Source organism: Peromyscus eremicus, chromosome 9 (genome assembly GCF_949786415.1).
Source record: "Peromyscus eremicus chromosome 9, PerEre_H2_v1, whole genome shotgun sequence".
NCBI classification, from domain to species: domain Eukaryota; kingdom Metazoa; phylum Chordata; class Mammalia; order Rodentia; family Cricetidae; genus Peromyscus; species Peromyscus eremicus.
The window spans coordinates 105,572,853-105,585,706 of NC_081425.1; the positions used below are offsets into that span (position 1 = coordinate 105,572,853).

At 44.0% G+C, this 12,854-nt stretch overlaps 1 protein-coding gene across 3 annotated transcripts in view; it reads right to left on the reverse strand.

Annotated features, from left to right (window-relative positions):
- The window catches only part of Nek10 (NIMA related kinase 10), a 196,950-nt gene that overhangs the window by 123,552 nt on the left and 60,544 nt on the right, over positions 1 to 12,854 (reverse strand). The window lies entirely within an intron of this gene.

The window sequence follows — 12,854 nt, forward strand, 5'->3', positions numbered from 1 at the left end:
AATCATGAAGGCATCTGTGTGCTTGAATAGGAACTCAACACTAACAACTGAAAACATTTTAATACCGCATGGGAAAACTTTGATAGGACAAATGGCAGGGTGCTGCTCACATGCAGCCTGTAGACCCTGAATTCCAGCAAGGAATCCGGCTCTGAGCTGAGTCCTAGGCCCTTGCTGTGTCTCTTTCTACTTACTATGTTGTGACACTGCACTCCTCATTCGGCCTCTCTGGGTGGTCTTCCATACTGGCTCACTCACAAGAAGGCTTTTCAGGACTTGCTCTAGCTATATGACAACAGACGCAAAGTACTCTGACACACTGAAGATAGAGGTGCCTTTGCCTGGACATCCATCTGGTCACAAATTTTTGACCATCTGCTGTATCAGTTTCTCCCAAACCACAATCCAACCACCAAGATCTTCCTGTGGGCTTTCTCCTCTAGTCCTACAAAGCACCTTCCATTTCCCAATCTATCCTCGGTTTATCACAGTTGTCTGGGAAGTACAAAGTGGCTGAGATAGCAGAAGGCATTTCTTCTTCTCCACTCCTGGTCCTTTCCTCTCCAGCTCCAATTCTCATGTGTGCATATATCCTTTTCACTCCTGTGGCCACAGTCTGAAGGGACTAAAAACCCCCCTTTCTCAAGTGCACCTGATTAGAAGGCCTCTCCTCAGTCCCAGGGAGCACTCAGCAACAAGAGCCCCAACAAGACCTCATGGCAGTGGCTCTACACTTAGACAGCTTCCATCATCCTCCTCCAGCCTTCAAGACTGTCATCAAGTGTTCATTCACTGAGATGTCAAGACCTGTGCTCCAGGTACTGAACTAGGGACAAAGAAGATGACCAGCAGGCCAGAGCCACCTCTGACACAGACCTTAGGAACTAGCATTGATGCACATTCAATAAAAGATCACTCCCAAGGTATAAATGTTCATCTGTAATTTGAGAAGACCTTCAAAGGGCAGGGCAGGTAGGGTAATAGTAGATCAGAAAAAGCTTCTGTAGAAGTTGGGAAAACAGCCGGGCGGTGGTGGTGCACGCCTTTAATCCCAGCACTCGGGAGGCAGAGCCAGGCGGATTTCTGTGAGTTCGAGGCCAGCCTGGGCTACCAAGTGAGTTCCAGGAGAGGCGCAAAGCTACACAGAGAAACCCTGTCTCGAAAAACCAAAAAAAAAAAAGAAGTTGGGAAAACAGTTCAGCTCATAAGTTAAAGGAGTTGATGAAGCTTGAGGACCTGAGTGTAATCTCCACATAAGTAAGCTGCACACAGTGACACACACTTGCAATTCCAGGACTACAAAGACAAACACAGATACAGCCCTGGGCTTTGTAGCCAGTCAACATGATCTGTTTGGCAAGCTCCAGCCAGTGAGAGGTCCTGTCTCAAAAAGCAAGATGAACAGCCCCTGAAGAATGACATTTGAGATTGTCCTGTGGCCTCCACGCACACACAATCTATGGCACATCCCCACCCCAAACAAACAGAGAGAGACAGACAGACAGACAGACACAGAGACACAGAGAGAAAGCACAGAGAGAGAGACTGTTAAAACACAGTAACTAAGTAAATATCAGATGGAGAAGTTAACAGGGATGAAAGTAGGAGGGGACACTTCCAGGCAGAGGAGTCTGCATGTGCAAAGGTCCTGTGGTGAAATGAGCAGGATCCACTGAGGAAATGAGAGGCCTGCAAGGCCAGAGTGCAGGGAGTGGGACAGTGCCAGATGCTGCAGGGCCATAAGGCCACACTCAGATATCTGACATATCCAGTGAGTACAGGATAAACTGTGTGCTGGTAGCTGCTGACAGCAGTGGCTTTTCCAGAGGCCACGGAACATATAGCAGATGGCAATTGATAGTTCAGGTGTCAACCCACCAGACGAATAACTCTCTGATGGAGGAGCCCCATTCAAGCAAGGCTTACAGGACCACAGACTCTGAAAACTGGTTGCTTCTGTCTGTAATTTTCTCAGGTGCCGCCACAATTGCTCCCTAAAAAGAACAGCTGTGGGGTTCTTTCCACAGCCCACTGGGGGTGGGTTTCATACTTTTGGGGCACATATATATGTGGATGGTCAGAAAGATGATTTCTTCTTAAGCTGTACAATTTTGATGAATAGAAAATATACTAGGATATACTTCATAACTAGATCTATTGCTCCATGAGGACTGCAAGACACTTAAGCCTGTTTTATAACATCAACTCAAACTGACATAAAGAAAATAGCAATTTCTTCTCTGTTCTAAGACAAGCTACATACAACTAGCTGATTTTAGGCCTCAGAGCAAATTCAAACTAGACTAAATGCCTCATAATTTAAACCTTCACAGATAATACACAAGGACAAATTCCCAGGTGTCTGATTTGTTGAACCAAGGTTTTTAGTTACAAAAAATGACTTAAATTATTATGCCTATCTGATACCACAGACCAGTGGCTACTCCCTGCACAAGTTCCTCAGCAGCTTATCTCACTGGGCACTGTGCCCCAGCCTCATGTTACAGCCTGAATCTTGCAGCTGAGCATTGCCATGGTTACTCACTCCCCTCAGATGTAACTTTTTATTATTTTCTTTGGGATGTATATAGGAGGAGACAGAACAAGAGAGAAAGGAGAGACTCGAGAAAAATAAAGAGAACGAACCTCAGTACATGAGTCTTATTCCCTCAGATAGATAAGAATTATTCCTAAGTCCCGCTACTCTAAAGGCATTCTTTCTATTACCCAGGATGCAGTACTGGGAGTTGGTGTTTCAGGCTGTAATAACTGTGCACACTTACCAGTCATTCATCCTGTCCTAGCCCGTGACTACAAACTCCATGGTGACCTCAAGATGCCTTTCTTCTACCTAAAGTGGCCCTTTCAGGGAGGATTGTACAGAGACTTAAAGAGAGGAGTTCTGAGGGTGTCTATGTGCCCATGTGTCTATGTGCCTATATGGCTCAGAGCACTGGCTGACATTGGAGACATGCTCTTTTTGGTCCACAAACAAATGCTCCTGAGAGGCTGGGTATTTCCTAAGGAGCATAAAAACAAGGAGTGACCTTGACAGCTTCAGGAAAGCATTAGTCAGAAGCAAATCATGCTCAGGAAGGGAGGCTGTTGGAGCACAGCTGTGGCACTGTGGCAGGGGAAGCCCACCTCGAAGCTTGGCTCCATACAGCCAGTCTCGTTATCACTGCCCTTTCAGATACCCACAGCCTTGCACCACCTACTCAAGACCCCAGAGAGAACAGGGTTTTCCAAGAAGAGGCTCAGTGTCTTCCTTCAGCAGAGTCCTGCCACACTGCACTTTCTTTTCCAAAAGTCAGAGATCCCTCATCTCTATCTCCAGACTCCTTCCTGGGCTTCCCACAAATGAAGTTCAACTGTTACTAACAACTTCCTATTTAAATTCAACAAATGGCATGCTGAGTCTAAAATGGAGTATCCTGAACTGGGGAGGAGGCTCGTGGGCTGGGAGCCTGATCTTCCCACTGTGCCCCTTCCCAGGCAGCCCCTGGGGAGCGGCTGAAGCTCTCCCTCTCTCCCTCTCTCATTTGTTAGCATCACAACTCCAGGTTCCCCACTGTGCTAAGCCATCAGCTTCCCTGGTTCTAAGGCTTCTGCTATGGACTTCCCTGCCCTACAGCTTGAGATCCTGTCCACCAGAGACCTTGCCACCTCTATAACTGCCAGAACTAACTCCACTGCAGCCTCCTTTTCTGACTCTTAGAAACCTCATCATCTAGAAACAGAGCTGGCTGGATTTCCTTTGACAGTCCCTCTGTTTTTCCAGTATAAGGCAACTATGATGGACTTGGCAGAAAACGTTCTTGCTTCATAGTAACGTGAGGGCAATGGAGTGATAAAGTGGCCACACTCCCCACAGCTGAGGCTCTACTGGGCTATGCCCATGGCACAGAAAGCTTTGCATCACCTTGAATTCAAACAGACCCCAGAGTAGGTTCAAAGCTAGGTGGATCCAGTGACCTACAGAGGCCACAGGAAGAGTCACTCCATGGCCAGATTTTCCAGGTATGAACAGCATGCCCCGTGGCGTTTGTGATCCCAGTCAGTGTTCACTATTCTAAGGTCACAGATCCTAGCAAACATCAGTGGACAATGACGACAATCTCCAAACCCTCTGAAGAATGCCAAGGGTTGCAGCAGTCTACAAGGTCTCTGTTCTCTTGAGTCCTGTGGCATTCAGGAGACAAAACTTTTCCTTCAGGTTACTGTTCATGATGGCAGTGAGGATTACCAACACCCTCAAACTAATTAACAACTTCCCTTGCATTAAACACACTTCTCAGGCAGCAACCAGTCCCAGGCAACTCCTCCACCCTCGTCTCTTGTTGACATTTCTACCTGCAAGCATTTTACTCATCTGCACCTACATTTATTGTTTCTTCTTCTTTTTTAACATTGATTTATTTATTTGGAGTGGGGAGGCATATGTGAGTGCATCACACTTGTATGTGGAGGTCAGAGAATAACTTATAAGGGCCAGTTCTCTCCTTCTATCATGTGGTTCCTGGGGATCAAACACTGGTAGTAGGGCTTGGGGGCAAGTGCCTTTACCCATTAAGCCACCCCAAAGAACCTCATTCATTTCCGTATTCATTTTTCTACCTTTTTACTCAATAAATATTTGTTAAGTTCTGACAGAGAATCATAGCCAAAGGAAGCAACAGCAACAACCTGATGTTTAAATTCCACATTCTGGATGCTGTGAGAGGTGGGTGTGCACTCTGGGAGCCAACCTGCCAGACATGGGCAGCAAAGATGAAGCTGGAGGAGCAGAATTGGACTTGGGTAACAAAAAAGAGAGAGCATTAAAGCAGTGGGGTGGCGTGTTGGAAGTCCCAGAGACAGTGGCATAGCCTGGTCTGCTTAGGATCTGAGGCTGGATCAAGAGACAAGTGGGTTATCATGAAGAAAGAGCGTTGGGGACCCACTGGAAACCAAGCTGTCTTACATTTCTCAGAGAGCTGCATGACTGACTTAGACAAAAACACCATAATTAGATTTTAATGAAGTGCCTTCAACCCCCTCCCCCTTGTTCTCTGTCAGTACCACGCAGTCTCTGCAAACTGGGACTCCAACATTTCTCATGCTTCATTAACTGAGTACCAGAACTTTTAGCTCTGGGTCCCTAGGCTGCTGAATCTCTCCTGCTGCAGCATGCAATGTGTACATGCTGCCTATCCTGGACAGGGCCAGAGCCTTCAGTCATAATAGCAACAAAAAATCCAGTCACCACTGGTCAGTCCCTAATGCCCCTGTCATCTCCCTTATAGCTAGATGTGATCACAAGATTGCTCTTAGGCTGGGTGTGGTGGTACATGCCTATAAATGCAGTATTCAGGTGACAGAGGCAAGTGGATCTTTATGAGTTCAAGGTCAGCCTGGTCTACAAAGTGAGTATCAGGATAGCCAGGACTATACATATAAACCCCAGCTCCAAAAAATAAAAATAAAAATATTGATTTTGATTTTGACCAATACTACATAAGAAGTCTGGGGAGATCTTTGACTTTCTGGAATGATAAGAAGCAGAAAGTATTTGAAGAAGGGCCTTTTTACTGTTGTGTTTACCATAGCAGCTTCCTTACTTCATGCCTATGAGTTTAGAAGTGATGCCTGGAGTTCCAGCAACCACCTCTGCAACTATGAGAGCACAAGCATATGGACTAGAAGCCAACCTGTTGCAAACACCAAAGAGAAAGGAGAGAAAGGCTTAGGTGATGACCAGACTCTGAGCTGCCAACCCAAGCAGGCCCACACCTCTCCATGTATATTCAGAGATAGCTAGATGCTCTCACAGTGTGGTCCATTGTTAGCCTGATTAACTGCTTCTGGCCCTTCCTGATTTGCACAGCCCCAACACTGCTCCCAAGCCTAATCATTTAATCTGGAGTGTGAATACTGAAGCTCCCTGGCTCTCGCCACACCAAGCCTCTTTGTAGCACCCAAGAGTACCGTGTTCTTCCTGTCTCTAACCTCTGTCACTTGCTCTGTCCATGACTTCACTTTCATCCTTTCTTCTGGCTTCTTTGCCCAAAGGTCCCTCCAGCAGAGTGAGTAACACTGACAGTCACCACAGACCACATACTCTTTCTCTGGAGGAATACAGCCACACACTGTTAATGCTGAATTACTTTGATCAGTGGTATCTGAGCATAGTGTTGGCCAGATGGCTCAGAGGGTAGAATTGCTTGTTACCAAACCTGATGATCAAATTTAATCCCAGAGTCCACATGGTGGAAGGCAAGAAATAATTTTATAAGCTGTCCACTAACCCCACACACACACCTCTGCCCCCATAAATAAATATTAAAGTAAACTGAGCATAAAAACATAAAGAGTTCTGTGCAGACATCTGCAGAGCTGAGGTATGGCTGCCACGTCCTCTCTCTCTCTGCTTTGCAGGCATCAGCAGGTATGGGTCATGAGTTCAGCACAGCCCTTACTGACCTGTGAGGGGCAAGCTGCATCTGATTAGAGACTTTGTGGCTTTAGCTTAGGACTGGAAAGACATTCTCATGAATGTCTAGTCACCAAACATTTTAGCCTCATGGAACACACAGCTTTGCAATAAGCTCTCTCTTTAAAAACAAACAAACAAACAAAACAACCCTTTAAACAGATGAGAACCAGTAATAGTTCAGAAGATCACAAAATTAGACATGCCTGGGTTTATCCAACAGTCTGCTGTCTGCCACTGTTCTAAGTTGCTGGGACTTTTAGGCACCTCGTTATCTCAACATACCCTGCCTCATCCTAACAGTGTTCCTTCAAACATTCTCCCCCCGCCACCTTGCATTGCTGTCCCATCCTGACGGAAGAGGGCATTCTAGCCCTCTCCACTGTGTACTGTCACCACAAACCCATGAAGGAAGGGCCCTGTCCGCCCTGCTGGCCTTGCTAGCTGCAGCATGTGTCCGTTTCTGAAATACTTGTTGACTGAATACTAGATCTCTCCACATAGCTGTGAAGTCAGAGAGCAGACGCCATGCTTTTGGCTTTATAGCCATCGTGCTCTGCAGTAGCATCTGGTGAGCATCAAGCTTTGGATAAATGTCTTTCCAAATCAAGTATGGCTTTATTACTCCCTCCAACAGCAACCAGATATCACTTGAAAAAGACATGTACATGTTCACCATTGTAACAGGAGCATGTGACCTCCTGAGCCATACCAAAAAGTCCATTCTGAAATTTTACCTGTTATCATATGAATTTTGTGTTTTTCTCTTCTTTATTTGGGTGCCAAGGAAGCAAGAAAGGTGAAAATTTCCATTAAAATATGGACATTTTAAAAGGCCAAGAAATGCGAAATGGTGGGGTTGGGCATGGGTTCCCCAAAGCAGCTCTGCAATGCACCAGCCAAGTATGGATGCCACACAGCAGGTGGCAGCACTCAGGGCCCACTGGGCTTGGAGGGTCACTGCGGGTCTGCTTCCACCTGTGCCACAAAGCCCACCACAGCAAGCAGGAGCCAGGCCTGCGCATGTGTCATCGCACACATCCAGATGCTAGCTTTCAAGTAGAAACAGACTCACACACTGAAGGCAGACAGATCGGGGTCGGGTTGGAGCGGAGCAGCGCAACCTGCTCAGAGCACTGAGCTGGATGCCAGATCTGGGAAACCAAAGAGAAAGCATCTATAATTCCACACACAGCCATGGTGGTGCTCCAAGCTCTGTTTACAAATGACAGCAAACTCCAGCAGCAAGCTTACTAGAAACGACTGCAAGCCAGCTCTTACACAGAAGAACATTTACATTTTCCTAAATTTTTTTTTCTTGGTTACATTTTTTTTTCAATACACTTTGCCCCATTCATCTCTGACATCATTTGACAAATCTGTACTTCTTTTCTGGATGTAAATAAACTTCCCATATCAGAAAATAAAATACCACTACAAACAATAATGTGTAGAAGGCTGCCCCTTTGTGGAGACTTGATGAATCCACCCAAGCAGCTGTTGCAAGGTCTGTGGCAGCTTCCCCTGTGTGGCGACTGCCCCCTTGTGGCCACATTCTTCATCAGCTACAGCACCTGTGTCAACAGTGATGCCAAGTGTGGCCACCTGCATCCAACTACCTAAAGTATTAGGATTCTATATATTTAGTTCAAAACTAATGTGATGATATTTTAACCAAATCATAGCCCCTCTTAAAGCTGAGTCTAATGTGCACATTTCAATTATCAGTGATAGATAACGATCAAATAGTGCAGAATTATTGCATTGAAGATACTGTTAAAGAGTTATATAAAGGCTCTTAATTACCGTGCTAGCCAGAAAGTTCTCTTCCACTCACTCATGACAAGGGTGTCACAGCAATGCCCTGGTCACATCGTCACTGTGCTAGAGAAAGAACAGTGCAGGAGATTCTCCCCTGAGGGTCATCCCTCCCCGCCTCTGTGGGGCTGGTTGTCTATGCTGCCTCACTCAAGCTAAAATGCCCAGAAAGAGGGAAACACTTTTAGCTTAATAACGGCTATGTGGAACTCTAATAAGTCTTAAATCAATAGACTGAGCAGAGCAGCAAGGCAGGAGAAGAAAAATAAAGTGAACAATTGCTCATTCTACTAAATTCAAGTTACTTTTCTAGGGAGCCTGGCAAAACCCGAAAACATCTTTTAAGTTGCAGAGTCAATATAAAAAGGAGGTGTGCTGCTATTGTTTATACCTAATTAACATAGCCAGCCCACCCACTTCCAGTTTAAAGGGGAACTGATCGTGCACGTTTACCTCTTCCGATTCTAAAAGCCTTGGTATATATGGGCAGGGACTGTCTCTGAGGATGGGTGTGGTGACAGCAGAGGATGAGGTGTCACAATGATACCCTGGAAGATGGTGAGGAAACAAAAATGGTGGCCTGGCAGACAGAGCACACTTTCCACGTGTCTGAGAAGACCCCCTCCTGCCCACACAGTGCTTTGGACACCAACAGGAAACAGATTCACTGTCCCAAGCACCACAGCCAGCTAGGCACCAAGAAGCAGATAGCTATGCTCAAGGGAACTCAGTGAAAACCAAATCGAATATGGTCCCCTGAGCCCTTCCAACCACGTGCCTCCAACAATAACAACACAGGCCATGGGACCGGGCCAGACACTAGACAGCTTCTTTGGAGCAAGGCTTAGATGGACACCAACTTCAGGATCACTGAAGAAATCTCCACCATGCTTTGAGTCTCCAGGTGATGGCCTTGGCTAGAACACAGAGTGATTCCAACAATGGTTTTCACTCCCTTCTGTAATACCAAAGGTATCCTTCATCATCAGAGACATAAGGAAAGCATCCAACAGAAAGAGACCAGACTATGCGAGGGGAAACAAAGATGGATGCAGGAAGTCTACTTTACACTGGGAGGGAGTAAAAGCCAGATCCTGTGAGGATGGAACCAAGGACAGCATGGAACATTTGGAGAGCAAAGCCACGTTTAAAAGTCAAGTGCTCAATAAAATGATTTTTAAAATCCAGAGATATAACAGAGATAAAGACACATAAACTCTAAAGTTAGGAGATTGCTGAGACAAAGAGTACCTAGGAGTTCTAGAAAGTTGACCCAAGAAAACAGCAACAAGAAGGGCAGTGAACAGTGCAGAACGTGTCCCAGGAAGCAGGTTTAGACGCCAGACTTCAGATCACTCTTTCAGACACACTAAATAAAAAGGCCTACTCAGTGCCAAGGATACAAGGAATACCCTAGAATCTCTAGAGAGATACCATAGCTCACTGATTGGGCAGCTAAAGTAAGAACGGCAGTGGGATCCTAACAGCCAGCAGGACTCTAAAAGCATGAAGAAATGCCTTCAAAATCAGGAAGGCCAAGGTGTTCCTGGTGCATGCCATCAGCCAGGAGGCTGATGCAGGAGGGAAGAACAGGAGAAAATGGAAAGATCTACAGTAATGGCTGTGTACCAGACCTAAGGTGAAGTTCAGTTTACGTTGCCACAGCAGCTAAAGGAGTGGAGTGTCCAGGAACAGGAAATTGGAAATTTTCCTAATCAATCCTGTGGACACCGTGCAAATGAAGCTCAGAATCTTGAGAAGAGATAAGGCTGGGTACACAGAAGGTTAGAAACACAAACAGAAAGAAAGGCAACTATTAACTCGGAGGAAAATTAAAAGGTCTATGACGAAGGAAAAGTAGTTAGTACTAGGCAGTAACTGCACAGTAACAAAGATGTAAACACTGAGTACTGGCTTAACCCTGAGCTGTGCCGAGAGGATGCCAGGTGGGCTGACAGGGAAGAGGGAAACCAAACCATCATAATGAATTTTAAAAAGGAATTAAAAGTCCCCTTCTCTGGAGACACAGAACTAGAATTTGAAAACAAGTGGACCAAGTACCTTCATAAACATCATGACACTATTTTAATTTGTGAACTATTTTAATGTGTGCCATGAAATAAAGTATAAGTGTAAAAACTAAGCTAAAAATGAATCAAACTACTGCAATAGAAATTAAATTCAGTTTATTTAAATATAGCCAAAGATGATTATAGCTAATCTAGTGAGAAAATAGTATGTAGAGAGGGCTATTACTCAGAAAAAAAAAATCACCTGAATGAGCATGTAAGAGGAATTTAATGAGTTTTTCTATGACATACACACAATTCACTATGCAATTTAAGCTCACAATTATTAATAATACCCATTAATTTATAAATTGAGATAACTATGTAGAAATAGATTGCAAAAAATAATCTTAAGTAAAAGCAAGTCAGATTTGCAAAAGCTTATGGTAAACAAAATTATGATTGATTTCAAATGATTAAGCAAATGTTTGTCTAGAATAAAGATTCACAATTGTTTGATTTCTTGGATTTTTTATTTCATAATTCATTGGCTTGAAAATATTTCAAAGTGACTTTGCATTGAAGGTTGTAGCTGAAGTTTTTCTGTGTTGGGACAAATCTCTCCCACTCACATCCCTCAAGTAAACACACAGGCTTATGTTATTTTTAAACTGTGGCCATGGCAGGCTTCTTGCTAGCTAGTTTTATATCTTAAATTAGCCCATAACTATTAATCTATATGTCCCCATGTGTTCCATGGCTTTACCTGTGTGCCATTACATGCTGCTCCCTGGATGGCGGGCTGGCGTCTCCTGACTCAACCTTCCTCTTTCCAGAATTCTCCTTGTCTGCTTATCCTGCCTATACTTCCTGCCTGACTACTGGCCAATCAGTGTTTTATTAAACCAGTGTACAAAAGCATTATCCCATAGCAGGTTTATCTAGAGAGTTTCTATTTTAAGTTGTTTTTTAATTTTTAAACTAGTATAGTATGCTCTACTGTTTAAAATCTGGCCAATATATTTCAGTCCTGATTTATGAGTACACATGGGTCTGGGAAGTGTTCATCTGGAATGCCTCCTGAGCAATTATTGTCTTATGAAAGCAAGGGGAACATTGACTGTCCCTCACCTCAGGAGCACTAGGCTGTGGCCTGCTGGGGTATGGTGGCAATCAGGAAAAACATTAATACCACTAATTTTATTTTTCTTTATTTTTTGTTATATTTTGAGATTATAATTACATCATTTCTCTCTTCCCTTTCCTGTTCTCTTTCAAATTCATGGTCTCTTTTTTCATTAAGTATTGTCACACACACACACACACACACACACACACACACACACATATAAAAACACATACATATAACACACACAAAACCTGCTCAGTCTGGGTAACATTACTTGTATCTTGTAACATTACAGAAAATTACAGCCAATCAAAATGCAGAGTTATGGAGCCCAGTCCCAACAGATACAGCTACAACATAACTCCTTCACCTAAGGTCAGAGGTCATTGTAGAAGAGGGGACAGACAGATTTGTGAAAGCCAGAGAATCAGGGGCTTTACTGTGAGACTGTGTTTCCTAAGAATGCCAGAAACTACACCCATAAAGTCTCACCAACATGATTGAGCAAAGACAACAATAATAGACAACATTGAAAGCCCACCGAGGCCTCAACCCTACGCAAAGGACTGCAGGCGTCCAAGGAAGTCTCAGAGAGGGAGAAGCTGTCTTCCCAGGGAACAAGATACTAATTGGTTATGCAATACCAAATGGCCAGCCTCCTTTTGTGTTAAATGCACCCTTTATCATCCACTTCTGTAGAATTTGCTGTGTTCTCCGGTGTCTTCATACAGGGATGCATAGGTAAGCCTCCAGATCCTAGCAATGTGTTCTCAAACACTCTTCTACTGTAGGGATCTCAGAAAAATTGTGTAGAGACTACAAATCTACAGGAACAGCGCCTCCCCCTTGTAGCTGGTGACCCATAAATACTTCAAATGACAAGCAAAAGAGCTCAGGGGAAAAGAGAAGAAAGGTAACATGTCAATCTAAACTAAAGAGTAGTTCACCATAGAAAGATAGGGAAATGTAGGGGTAAAAATAAAGCTACTAATTTAGGGGGAAATTTTTTAATTTTTATTGTCATTTTTTTTTTTTTTACTTATTCATTTATTTTTTGAAGACAGAGTCTCACTACATAGGCCTGGCTTGCCTCAGATTGAAAGAAATCTACCTGCCTCTGCCTCCCCAGTGTTGGGATTAAAGGTGTACACCACCAAGACCTGTCTTAATCAATGAAATTTGATCTACTATTACGGCTTTTCTGCTGTAGATGAAAACAACAACAACAACAAAACCAAGGATATGAAAGTATACAAATGGCTGTACTTTTGTAGCCCTGTAAGTCTGTTACCTGTAAGACAGACTGTGACAAAATGATCCAAAGCAATGTGCTTAATGTGTTAATTATCAAAGCTACTCTTCATGAGCTAGAAAGAAAAAACTCAGGAAGCATTAACTGAGGAATTACACAGGGAGCATCCTAAGA